Source organism: Lepisosteus oculatus, chromosome 22 (genome assembly GCF_040954835.1).
Source record: "Lepisosteus oculatus isolate fLepOcu1 chromosome 22, fLepOcu1.hap2, whole genome shotgun sequence".
Classification (NCBI taxonomy): Eukaryota; Metazoa; Chordata; class Actinopteri; order Semionotiformes; family Lepisosteidae; genus Lepisosteus; species Lepisosteus oculatus.
The window spans coordinates 4,595,564-4,608,697 of NC_090717.1; positions in this window are offsets into that span (position 1 = coordinate 4,595,564).

The following is a 13,134-nucleotide window of genomic DNA, read 5'->3' on the forward strand; positions in this document are numbered from 1 at the left end:
TGCATTACACTGCCATCTTTTTCAAAGAAATCAGTGACATGACTTGTGCATATTTAGCAGAATACCTCTTATGAAACATCACCAACAGATTTTTATCAGCAATTGCACTGTCAAAAAACAATGGGTCAGTTTGCAATTGTTTTTTTTATTTTAGCTTTGAATTCTTTATATATTTTTTAGTATGTTAGGTCTCTAACGCCACATAACTTATTTGAATATAGATCTAAAGCACATTTAATCATTTTAGAGATAATTTTCAATAATATCTTTTTGAATAACATTGGACTGCTATATTTTTTTTATTTTACTAATTACCATTAACACTCTAAAAGTACTGGGAACATTTTAATGGCTCTTTAAACTGGATCATGAGTGGATAACTACGATCTTCACTATCTTGACAGTGAGTGAGACTGAAGTGAAATGTTTGGTATCTAAAATTTTAAATTGTAATGGCAATGAGGATGTGGGTGCAAAGAGCAAAATTAAACAGACTCTTGACAGAAAAATCACTATTCCTTATGAAATTGATCTAACTTACAGTAGCCCTGTTTGTGTCATGAATCATGGTCTATTTTGCTAGTTTGAATTTACAGTAATTCTGATGGAAGTCAATTATCGAGTCTTTAATGGCATTCTTCTGGCTTCTGTGATATACTTACGTAATCCTGGTTTTGTTGTGCAGCAGAGTTCATGATTCAAACTCTAAGCTGTATAGTTTTACAGCAGTAGCTCTGTATACAAAGGCTTAGACTGAAGAAAACTACTGCCTAATTGAAAATTAGAAGTCTGGTGCTTGATGCTGGCTTTATCTTAAAAAGAAATTCCCTGTCTTTATTAAATGTTGGGCTTGTAATTTGTATGTTGAGAATTTGTCTTAAACCAGACCTTGATGTGATTTATTTAACCTGGTTATACAGTCTGTTGATAGGGGAATTAAAGTGATACAAAGCCAGTTAATGGAAAATGTAAATTGTTTCTTATGGTATGTCTGTGATCAGCTTTAGAAGAGTTTAGTTATTGCAAAGAATATCAACATTTGCTAATCAGAACCAAATTCCTGAGAAACCAGACGTGTCAAGAAGTGTAAATCAGGACCCTATACAGACGGCAGAGTCCGGAAGGGAGTGAAACAGACACGGGGAGGAGACGACTAGGAACTGGACTGGTAGACGAACATGGGGGGCGTGACGATGGTGCGCTGGTGTTCGGGGGGGCTTGGTCCAGGGGAACAAGTCCAAGGGAGTCCAAAGGGTGTAAAGCAAGAGTCCAGAGCCGGGCAATCCATCCAGGACAGACAAGACAAAGTTTAAAAGGCACAGGGACGGGGAATAAAAGGGTTACATAGCCAGCCGCTCCCAGCCCCGGACTCAGGACGCCGTGGTAAGCCTCCAGGAGAGACCTGATGGTAGACGAGCTTCTGGGCGTCCATCTACCAAAGCTGAGTGCCAAATGGTAGAAGCGACTGGCTTATATAGGGAGGGGCTGGATAACAGGCAGGTGCACAAAATCAACTAAAATGGAAAAACCCGGAGCGCCCATTAAGAGGAGGGACTTACGATCAAACATACAAAACATGTAATGTGGTGGTTCTTATCTGTGTAAAAACTGTGTGAAAGTTTAAAGCTTTTTTATTTTTCACACATTTAGAAGATTAAATTCATCCTGAGTTAAATCTCAAGAAAGCTGAGCTTGAGAAAGTCCTTCCAAAGGCTACAGCAGCAATTCAGTATTGTGAAGAATAGTACAGAAGGTCTCCAAGGTATTCGAGTGTTCTTAATTCAGGGTTCAAGGTAAGAAAAGATGTAAAAGCAGGGTCTCCAGGAGGTATTGTAAAGAATATGTGTGGTGTCTGGCACAGCACAATAACAAACCAATCAGCAAAGAAGTCTTTGATTAAGTGTATTGCTTCACAACACATGAAGAGAGTTCTTCAGCAGAAAGTGTAGGGAAGCCTGAATCATTGCATTAATATATACAGTAAGTGAAATTGGTGTAGTTGTGAAGGGGTTACAGCTTTAAATCCTGTTTTTAACAGCCCCCTACCAAGTTGAACTCCCCTTACATATTTATGCAAAGTGTTCAGAAGAGATTTAAGGGTCACACCTGTTCTTTAGAAAGTAGCAGTTTGTGCATGAATCATGCTAGGTAATTAAATCGATATGTTTTTGATGCTTTTTAGTAGACAGTTTCTCATCTAAAGCTTACGTTTATAAAGTGTTTCTTATTCCAAAATAAAAAAAAATGACAAAAACAAAAGCTTTTAAGGTGATTATCTCATAATAAGCAAATATACAATTTGATCTTTTTATTTTGCTTTTTATCCCTTTGCATTTGTACAAATGTAGAGCAACCTGACGTGAATTAAATCTACACTAAAAGGTTTAATTCAATAACATGTTTGGTGCATTTATTTGTTGGGAGCCTTATACACAATAATTACATGTTTGCACATTGTTGCTTTCTGATATACATACCATTCAAGATACACTAATAACATTGCCCTTTTCTTGATTATTGCCATGTTAAACAGTAGCAACATTAGAGGTTTAGGAATTTATTAATGGAATTTATTAATGCCTGTTCAAACTGACATATTTAAACTTTACAAGTCTAAAATGTTTAAATATGTTAGCTGCTTGAATACAGAACAATACGTAACACGATTGAGACCCTATTTTTGTAATTGGCCTAATCTTTTTTCAGCAAATTCTTTAGAATATGGTTAAATGATCCTTTTTTAATTTAAAATAGTACTCAATATGCTGCTTTTTAATGCTGAATTTTTTTTTTTAATGTTTGGAAAAAGAACAACATATATATGTTATGCGGCTGCAAGCGTTATATGGCACGGTTACAATATAAATTAAAAGCACACTGAGTTGAAAACCGTGATTCACGAATTCTGGAGTTATTACTGTGAAAGGAAATACTGTGTTGAATCAAAGCAAACAAGGGCAGCAATTCGCATGAGAAATTGTTCCTCTGGTAGTATTTTATTTAATAGGAATTATATTCTAATTGAACTTGTGGCCCCAATAATAGGGCAATTTACATAATTCACATCTTTTAAAAAAATATGTTCTCTGACTGGCTGCCTAAAATCTTGGCATAAATTATCTCACTACAAACTTCTTACCTCTCATTATACAGTATAATTTAGAACTCATATTCTAAAATTGAACTCCTGCAGTATGGTCACTGTGGAAACCTGATGACAAAAATCTGTTTCCTTTAATCCTGATGGGAATTGGACAGTGAAGAGTACTATATTTTACAAAAAAATAAGTGACAGGCAGTGAAATCTAATGGTCTTTTTTGGGGTTTTTTTTGGCAGTCTCTTGTTTACAAAAAAATGAAATATAAATTTTGTTTGCAATGGTATTCCATACTGTATACTGTACGCGCTGTACTGTATAAAATTAATATATTTCTGTTTGCTGGAAGCTTAATGCTTATTGGCATGGTGCTGCAGGTGTTAGCATTGCTGCCTTGCAGTGCTGGGGCTCTAGGCTCAATTACTGGGTTTCTGCATGGAATTATACTGATGGAAAAAAGAAATGCATCACATCCTCCTCCGGACTCTGGCCCTCCCGTCTGCGTGGAACAAGCGGGAGAGTGACTCACCGTGAAGAGGACCTGATACCACTGCTGACGAGCCAGGTGTGACGTCTACTAACAGGTCGCCTTGCTCTAAGGCCAGCAGCATGGAGACTCACTGTCCTGTCACTGATGTGGGCATTGTGTCTGCCAGCAGCTTCAGCAGCAGTACGGGTGGCAGATCTGAAACGATCTCTCAGATGGACCAGTCTGATGTGTTGGTCCTGCTCTGGTGTGGTCACTCGAGGACAACCAAATCTTAGACGGTCATCTGTCCTGCCGGTCTGCTGAAACTTTCTCTGCAGTTGGTTCACAGTGGAGTAGCTTACTACATAGTGTCTGACAACGCTGGCACATGTCATGCCTGCCTGCAGCATGCCAATGGCCCTCTCCCTTGCTTCTGGTGACATTTGAGACATTATGGAATTCACAGAAAACTGACTAAGTGTGGCCTTTTTCTTGCAGTGACCTAAGCTTTGAATGAAGGCCTTTTTAAAGGTGACCTGATCAGGCATTGTTCCACCTGGACCTCCTTGGGTAAAACTGCACCTAGCAAGCTTTTGTGTGATTGGCAAGTTGCAATGTCTCACTGAACAAGCTGTAATGCTGGTTAGAGGGGTTAAGACAAATGGACAACTTTTTGTGAAAGTACATAAGCTATAACTATAGTATTCTCATTCCAGAAAATGTTGTGTTTCTTTTTTCCATCAGTATATATGTTCTCTCCATGTTCTTGTGGGTTTCCTCAGGGTGCTCAGGTTTCCTCTCACACTCCAAAGACATACTGGTAGGTTAATTGGTTTCTAGGAAAATTGCCCCTGTGTGTCCTCTGCAATGGACTGGCATCCAGAGTGTACCCTACCTTGAATATTGCTTGCCAGGATAGGCTCCAGCCCCCCTGCAAACCTACTATTGGATAAAGTGGTTAGAAAATGGTTGGATGGAAATTTAATGCTACCTTAATGCTTAGAAGCAACTCATTATCTACAGCAGATTATTTTACCTCCATGATCTAACATCTGCTCTAATTCCCCAGTATCTATTTCTCATTATTAGGTTAATGTGCAGTTTTTTAATTTTTCTGTTTGTTTGCTTATATAGAAACTGATGGCCAGGCTTTTCCTTGAAGATTTACTTTTGCATTGCAGTTGTCCTAAGTCTAAACAAATAGTGGTAAATGTATGGAGTATTTTTAGGGGGTTTATATTTCTTGTGCTGTCAGCACTCCTTTGAAATTTACATAGAAAACCAGAATTAATTTCCACAAAGCCATTAGTGGTGGCAGTAACTTTCTTAAATTAAACATAATTGGACAATGTACTGTATGATGAAAAACAATGTTCTTTGACATTAGTTTGCCTGCATGAAATGTTTCTTATGTGAATACAAATATATTTCAGAATTAATGTCCCAGAAAGAATAACATGAACTTCTCACCTTGGCTGATAGATCATCACAGACTTGGCCCTTGAACATTTCTCTTTCAGTGGTTTCACTGGTTTTCAGCTTCAATGTGATTAGCCTTTACTTTCTGGGAACTTCTAGCACAATATAGCTCTCACAGTTCAGACAGGTCTGACCTTTCACAAGAAAAGAAAATTATTCCTGTTTTTTCACTACATTGCTCAAACCCAAAGTGGTTGTCTGTCATGTAACTTTGTAAGAGGGATTTTAAAACATGCTGTTAGAGTAATTACCTTTTGAGTAGTCAAATTCTAAGCCTTTTTAAGTTCTTCAGCAATTTTAATGGCTTATGCCTGAAATAAACCTTTTGCAATTAGAAAAAACAATAACCTATTAAAACAGAAGACGTGTTGGCCTGTTATTAAGTGCAAAATAATTAAAACTGCATAGATATAGTGTTGAAGAATTTCACACTTTGTTTGATTTTAGATTAAAAGTCCATAATATTGACTTTATTAAAAAGCAAAATACTGTATGAATAATTTGGAAAAAATTGTTGTTCTGTCCCACGAACAACAAATGCCCAAGCAAGAAACATGTACAGTATCTACTGCATAAGCCCCCCTCCCTCCTCTACCTATGTGAAATTATTTGGCAGAATCTGAAAGGATTTTCTGAAAGAAGGTTAGAACATAACACGTTTTATACGAAACGTATGTTAATGTGGGAATCAAGCAAATGGCCTGGTGATATAGGATCCAGCTATAGGTTACTGGAAGCAGAGGAGATGTATGGGTGGAAGCTATGTACAAAAAATGTTAATAAAATACAAGTGACTTAAACAACGAATGCTCAGCAACCAGATTAACTCAAGAAAAACATGTTCTTTCTTCTTTGTAAAGGCAGAATCCAAACAAGGCAGATTTGCATTTTTAAGCTTTTATACGTACACAACCAAAATATACAATACGATATTGTTCACAAAATAATAGAATAATAAAAAAAAAACATTAGAAATCCCCTGTGGAAATGGTAAAATGTGTTCAAAGTATTTTGATGTATAGCAGGCATGTGCAATAAAATATGATCTTCATTTTTAGTTTTCAACTCAGACTGGCATTTTGAATACAGGTCATTATTTGTAATAAATGCATCATGATAAACAAAACTAGAGCACTCCATATTACGTAGCCTGCTTGTCTCAGAATATGATTAGATATATATACCAATACAATAATCTAAAGTGAATTAATTTTTCATTCCCAAATAACCTGGACTGCAGAATACTGTATTTTTGTATATATAAAAACAAATGGCATTGTATCTTATTATTTTTCTACAGTGTTCTCATTTACCAGACTTCAGGTGCTAATAATGTTTAGATAATGTTTTAAAAATGTCAGGATGTAGAGTTGCAGTTTATAGTTTAGAATCCAATATTTTTAAAGTTTAGAAAGCAAGAAAATGCAATACGTTGAAGGCCCTAGAGACATGTCAGGTGCTTAATTCTCCCTGTGGTGCATTCTTTTCATTCACTTTGGGGTGCGCCACTTTCCCTTAAGGACCATTTGAACCTTGGTCCTTAAATTCATGTGGTAACAGCCTTCCATAATCTCATTCCTGTAACACTGGAAATTTCTGTTTCAATGGGGAGTTGCAATTTGTTACAGCTTCTGACACTGCATGAGGCCTCACTCACCATCCACCTACTTAATATTTTTAAAGTTTAGAAAGCAAGAAAATGCAATACGTTGAAGGCCCTAGAGACGTGTCAGGTGCTTTATTCTCCCTGTGGTGCATTCATTTCATTCACTTTGGGGTGCGCCACTTTCCCTTAAGGACCGTTTGAACCTTGGTCCTTAAATTCATGTGGTAACAGCCTTCCATAATCTCATTCCTGTAACACTGGTTCAATGGGGTGTTGCAATTTGTTACAGCTTCTGACACTGCATGAGGCCTCACTCAGCATCCACCCACTCTCAGAAACACTACACATTTCTAGCAGCAAAACTTATCACTTAATATCATGCTATGATTAAAGATCAGCTTAATCGGTGCAACCAACTATGAATGATGTGCCCTTTTCTGATACAATGATGTTGAACCATTGTTTGTGGTGTATACATTTCCCATTGTTATTTCTATTGCTTATTTATATTACATTACATTGTTATTTATTTACGGTTCTTTTGACTATGTGAGCAGTTGCCAAAAACAGTTCGGATGTATACCCCAAATGGGCACCGTATCCTTTTTTGAAAAAACGTATGTCATTGTGTTATTTGAGACAAAACGCACTAGAAAAAAACAAGTAAAAAAGTTTTTTGGTACTTGCCCATTAAAGGGTTTAGATTGTTATTTATATTGCTTCTTTCCTTACCTCATTGCTCAGAGCACCCCGGCTTATAAAATTAAAATGACTAGAAAATTGATAATGGCCAATACCGTTTAAATATAGCATGTAAAAATGTGTCCTTCTGACATATTCTGGAATTTGTACACATCTTTTTTTAAGTCTCTGATAATGCCCACTCTTCAGACTGGTGATTCTATAATGCCAGCTAGTGCATTCACCCGTCTCCCTGAAAGATTGTTCAAATTAATTTCATGATGAAAACATTTCTGTACTGATCTTTTTTAATATCGGGGAGAGGAGTGCGTCATGCATTTATTCCATTCTTTTAATTTTGGTAATCATGCTAAAATTCATCTCAAGCAATTATTGTTGTGGGGCATGAGGCCAGAGAAACCTTCGGCAAACTTTTAAGTTTTGCGACAGAGCAGAGCAAAGATGCAGGGCGATAATTTCCAATTTTGTTATGCTACAGTATGCAACTGCAACTTTCATTTGCAAAAATTCAATGGACAATGAAACCAGAAGTCAGGGTCTCTTCAAATATAGCTTTGGTTAATCCAGTTTTACACAAAGAAGGTCAAACCCTAATCTCACCCACTTCCAGCCTCCTGCATATAAAAATCTTACTTCCAGAGCTCCCACTCACACAGCCTCTAGCCCTGCCTCCACACCATCATCACCCTTGCAGCAGCTCTGTGGCTCATTCCTTGCGGAAGGAGGGGGAGTCTGTCATCTTCGTCCTTATAGTCATGTTGCCTTTCCCTCAGCCAAAAGAGTTAAGCCAATAAAGCAACTAATCCAAATCATGCTTCGACTTTATATTCATTAGGATTTGGCTGATTACTGAAATGAAATTATTATTGGTCAGTGGGGACTTATTCTTGCATTCTGACGGAGAATGAGAAGATATAAAGGAAATGTTTCACAAAGCAGTTTGACACAGCAAACCTCCGAAGTGTACACTTTACACATGCAATGATTTTATTTTCTATTGCACTGTATGCCAAATTCAGTATGCTAATATGCTGCCCAAAGTCAATTGGATCGAATGTTTAAAACCACACAAGCTGATTAGAATGTTTTTTGATGTTTTTTTGTGGAACAAAAGATATCTGTACTGTGACCTTATATAACTTTTAGCATTTTGAACGTTATCTGTCACTCGGTGTCTTCTGTTTCATATCCACATAGGAGTTACCCGCAGGGGTGATGATTGCTGTGCTGGAATCATATTCCGTGCAGCATTTATCTGCCTGTTCCAAAGAAACGAAGAGAATGGAGGCCGACTTATAATGGCACACATGTATGCCTTCTGGTTTAAGATTAATGCTCTTCTAATGTGATGCAACTTAGCATTCTAGCAAAGGGCAAAACCTATATGAAACCAAAAATATTTTGTGCAAGTTCATCTTCATTCGTCTACAGTAGTTATTGAAGGTTTTCTGTGTGAGTAGCTGTGAGTACCTCTTTTTTTTAATGTGGTCAACTCAGCTGTACATCTGAAGACCAGGGGGAGTGTTGGTTCACAGGGATTGTGCAATCTTTCATCTGAAACACACCCTTATCAGAGCACAGTCATTTCACCTTTATTGATGCTGTGCCAGTGTGAGGCAGAACACTCACACAGACGGGGCTGTAGTTTGCAATTCACAGCACTGCAAACTCCGTGGTGCCTGGCAACACCCAGGGGTGGTTGTAGAGTAGCCAGCTAAAGATAATCCCACCAACAGTAGCTCATCCAGCTCCAGCAAAGGGCAGCCAATTGTGTGCTGCTACTTGGGGAACTTTAGTCATTGTCACCTAGAGAAATAGACCTGACTCTATCTGAAATATAATACTTCAAAGTGACCCAGGACCTTTACTAGCTGAGACTCTCAGGAGTGAGCCCACTAAGGTTAGTACAGCACCTCAGCACAGACGTGCAAACTTTTAAGCTGTTCCTAAGTCTCACTTATTCTTTAGAACCTTTTAACTCTGTGATTTCTTGGTAGTGCCCTTCTGAGGTTAGGACAAATGATAACTTGAGCTCAGCATGAGCACTGTGTAAGTGAAGCCACATCAAAATAAAGCCATAAAGCAGCTGAAGTGAAAGTGTTTGAGAGCAAGGAAGGAGGCAGGCGTAAATGGATTTTCTCACCCTGTTTTCTTAATATACTATCCGCAGTCACTGTTTTATTTGTTACTGTGTTTTCTCACGAGACACCCCACCTTCTCTGTCCCCTTCTGATCATTTCCAATGATTCTTTGTCAAAATGTCACAGAAAAAGGCTTTAATTTGATGTGAGGAAAAGTGGACTGTCAGCTGCTATTCAAATCTAATAGTTATTTGGAAATCCCATGTTCTCAGTACATTTTCCTTGGGCTGTCCAAAATAATGCTGTGTTGATTTAAGGATATATCACTTAGCATTCCTTGCCAGCAAACTTTAAAAGCTGGTTTCGATTAAGAATGCTCACCTCAGAGTTTTATAAAATTTAGTTTTTAAGGGGTATGATATGTAAGTATGTTTTTAATATAACTGCAAAAAGTATAAAAGCTAAGTGACATAAAGACATATGCTACAGGAAAAAAAACAAGAAACTTATACTTTATGTCAAAGCTAAGAAGTTGGCAGTGATTTTTAAAAATAACTTTGTTCCTGAAAGACACTTAAAAAATAAAATATATTTAGATTACAGTTCAGCAGTATTGTTAACAGTTCTGTTGTGCCTTAGGAATAGGAAATATTTAGAAGAATATTTACCATTGTGCTTTAGTTAATTTTAAAAAGCCTTAATACATAATCAATAAGACACTGCAATGACAAGGTACTATAATATACATAATACATACAGTACACTGTAAAACAAAGACCTACCAGAAACCCATGTAAACACTTGTCAGTTTCTTTAAATTTGCTTCTGTCTTTTATTTTGTTCCCACTTAAAGGCACTTCACATGGTTTGATTTTCCTGTGAGTGAACTTGTTTATGATTTGAATCAGTTATTTATATGCATGAAGAACATCAAGCAGCAAACTTCTAAATTGAAGCCCATGCCATAAAAAATAAATAAACAAGAAGCACTTAAACCTGCCAGCATTCCAGTCCGGTACCATCATACAAATGAGAACGCAAGCCTTCAATTTGTGAGAAGGCAGCCAGCTATTGTGAGTGCTTGTATGGATTCATGTTTTTAATTTTATTTAAAACATTCATTTACATCGCTCAGTAGCTGCTCTGGGTTTTTTTTTAAAAACCTTGAATAGCATTTTGCCATTTCATAGCTTAATCACATAATTGATCCAATAACCAGTGGTTTCAAAGACCTTATCACAGATTCTCCCAAATATCCTTTCCAATATTAGGAGTATTGTTGATTGTGGTGTGCAAAAATATCCCTAAAGTCCCTAAATTAATTCCATCTTCCTTGTATGCCTGATGTTTGGAGTTGGAGACTGAAAATGATTGCTGTTTGTAATAATAAATTTAACCAAAACATACATTTTGAAATAATATCTAGATATGTGAACTCTGGACAGTCACCAATAAAAGTTTATATTATGTGATGTGGTATAAACAGTTCAGAGGTAGAATTTTAAGACATTCAAATAAATCAAAAATAATTAATGAAATACCTACTTTCAGTGCACAAAATGTCAAATAAAGTTAGTAATTATTTAGGACACAGAATGTGAAGAGAGTGAAAAGGGTAGGTGAATATTGTTATTACCACAATGAGCTGTTTTTAAAGCTCAAAAGGTATGCCATTAGGAGAAAACTCTATTTTTATCTTCTTTCATAAATAAAATCAATTTTGCACTGACAATTGTACTTGAATAAGTAAGCCTTATTCCATTGCCAGGTTAATTAAGCACCACAACAGCAAAGATCTGTTTTGCAGATGTAAATAATCTTCACTTATGTGGCAGGCCAGTGCACATGTATGTTAAGTACATGTAATTAAAAGTTGCTATAGAAACCTGATATCAAATTCGAAGTGCTAAATTAAATTGATACCTACAGTAAGCAGCTACAGTAAGTGGTGTGTATTTAGTGCCTGATTGACCAGAACATTAAGAGTCGAGCACTATCAGGATGGCAGGCACACATGTACTGTAAAGTAAACTTGCAGGGAACTCTCAGCTCTGTCTCTTTTGATTTCCAATGACAAAGGCATTAATTCACACCTACTGCGTGTAAAAAATAACTTTCTTGCATTCTACTGACGCATGCTTGAAAAATTACGCTGCAGTGCTGACAGTGTCAGAATATTAGATGATGAGGAATATTCATAAACATCTGTAATTAAAGCCTCTTTTCTCTCCAGGTATTTGTAGATGACTAGAGCAATTAATTGTAGATGACTAGAGCAATTAATATTAGATTCTTTACAGTATACTTTCTTCATACATTATGTGTTGGAATATGTGTTGTAACGTTCTGTTGTTTTGTGGTTTCTTACTTTATATTCTGGGAGGTAAGAAATTAAGATCTGTAAAAAGTCTATTTACTGTTTTTGTGTTTTAATGAAAAAAAAAACAGCTATGGAACTGCAAAGACAAATTGCTTCCCCACATTGCTAGAAGAATTAAACATGCTTTATATGAAGGATCTCAACACGATGAAAGTATACTCTCATCTCCAATAATCTGTCACAGAATGAGTTTCCTGCTGAACTTGCAAATGAAAAACACTACTGAAAATCACTTATCTGCCATAAAAGGCAAATAACTAACAGATCATCTGCTTGTGGACTCTAAGTTAACCTTTTTCTATCCCTAAATTTGCTGTTGCTAATGGGTTTTTCTGTGATTTGTCAAAGAAGCCAGTTGCATTTTATAAGGTACTTTGCAGTATGCCCCAGGAGTAATAAGGTACTAATAAGGCACTAATGTTTGAAAGTAATATATGCAAGGGATGATTAGCAGTCCTTGATGTCTTTAGAATTAACTCCCGTTGAACACTTTTCAACAACTTAGGATGCACCTTTTTTAGATGATAAATCTTAAATCTGCTTTGCTGTATATGATCAATAAAAATCGTAATCAAATCAATAACTTGTCCCTTGTAAATGCAATACTCCTTACAATTCACGTCTTTAAAGAATCACAAATGGCTGGTATGTTATTAAGCCATCACTCTTTAATGGATATACATATACATTTGTGAATTTCCTGTTAACTCTTACTGCCCCTAGAATTATTTAAGCACATTTGTGAATCTGCGTAGTATTTAAAACTGAAATACTGTATAAACTGTAATGCCAATTTGGATTGAAAAATTCACATTGTCAGCTATAAAATGGTACCATCATAAATTTATTTTTCGGTGTATATTTAATTATTTACACCTCTCCCCCCTCTTAGATACATTTAAGGCAGTATTACAGTAATGTAAAAAGTATACAGTATCACACTTCCACCTGAAGTCAAGGATTATGCTTGTCTGTAAATGAAAATCTTTACCAAAGGACCAGGTGGGTCACCTACAGTACAAGAAAGAAGGCAGATTGAAAAATGCAGAAAACCTGTTGACTGGATAAAGTATTTACTGAGACTGAGTGAAGAAATAGCCAGACTAGACTGTATGTAATCTCATACAGTACTTGTATGCAGGAAGTCATAAATGAGATTGTGATAAACAAATAATGAAGAATACGGAGCAAAATAAGCATGATTAGACAAAAAGCATCCCCTTTATCTTAAGATATAATTGCTTTTCAGATAGTGCTACAACAATGCACATGAAAATGAAATCACATTGATCATGAGATATGATAGATGTATTTTGGTG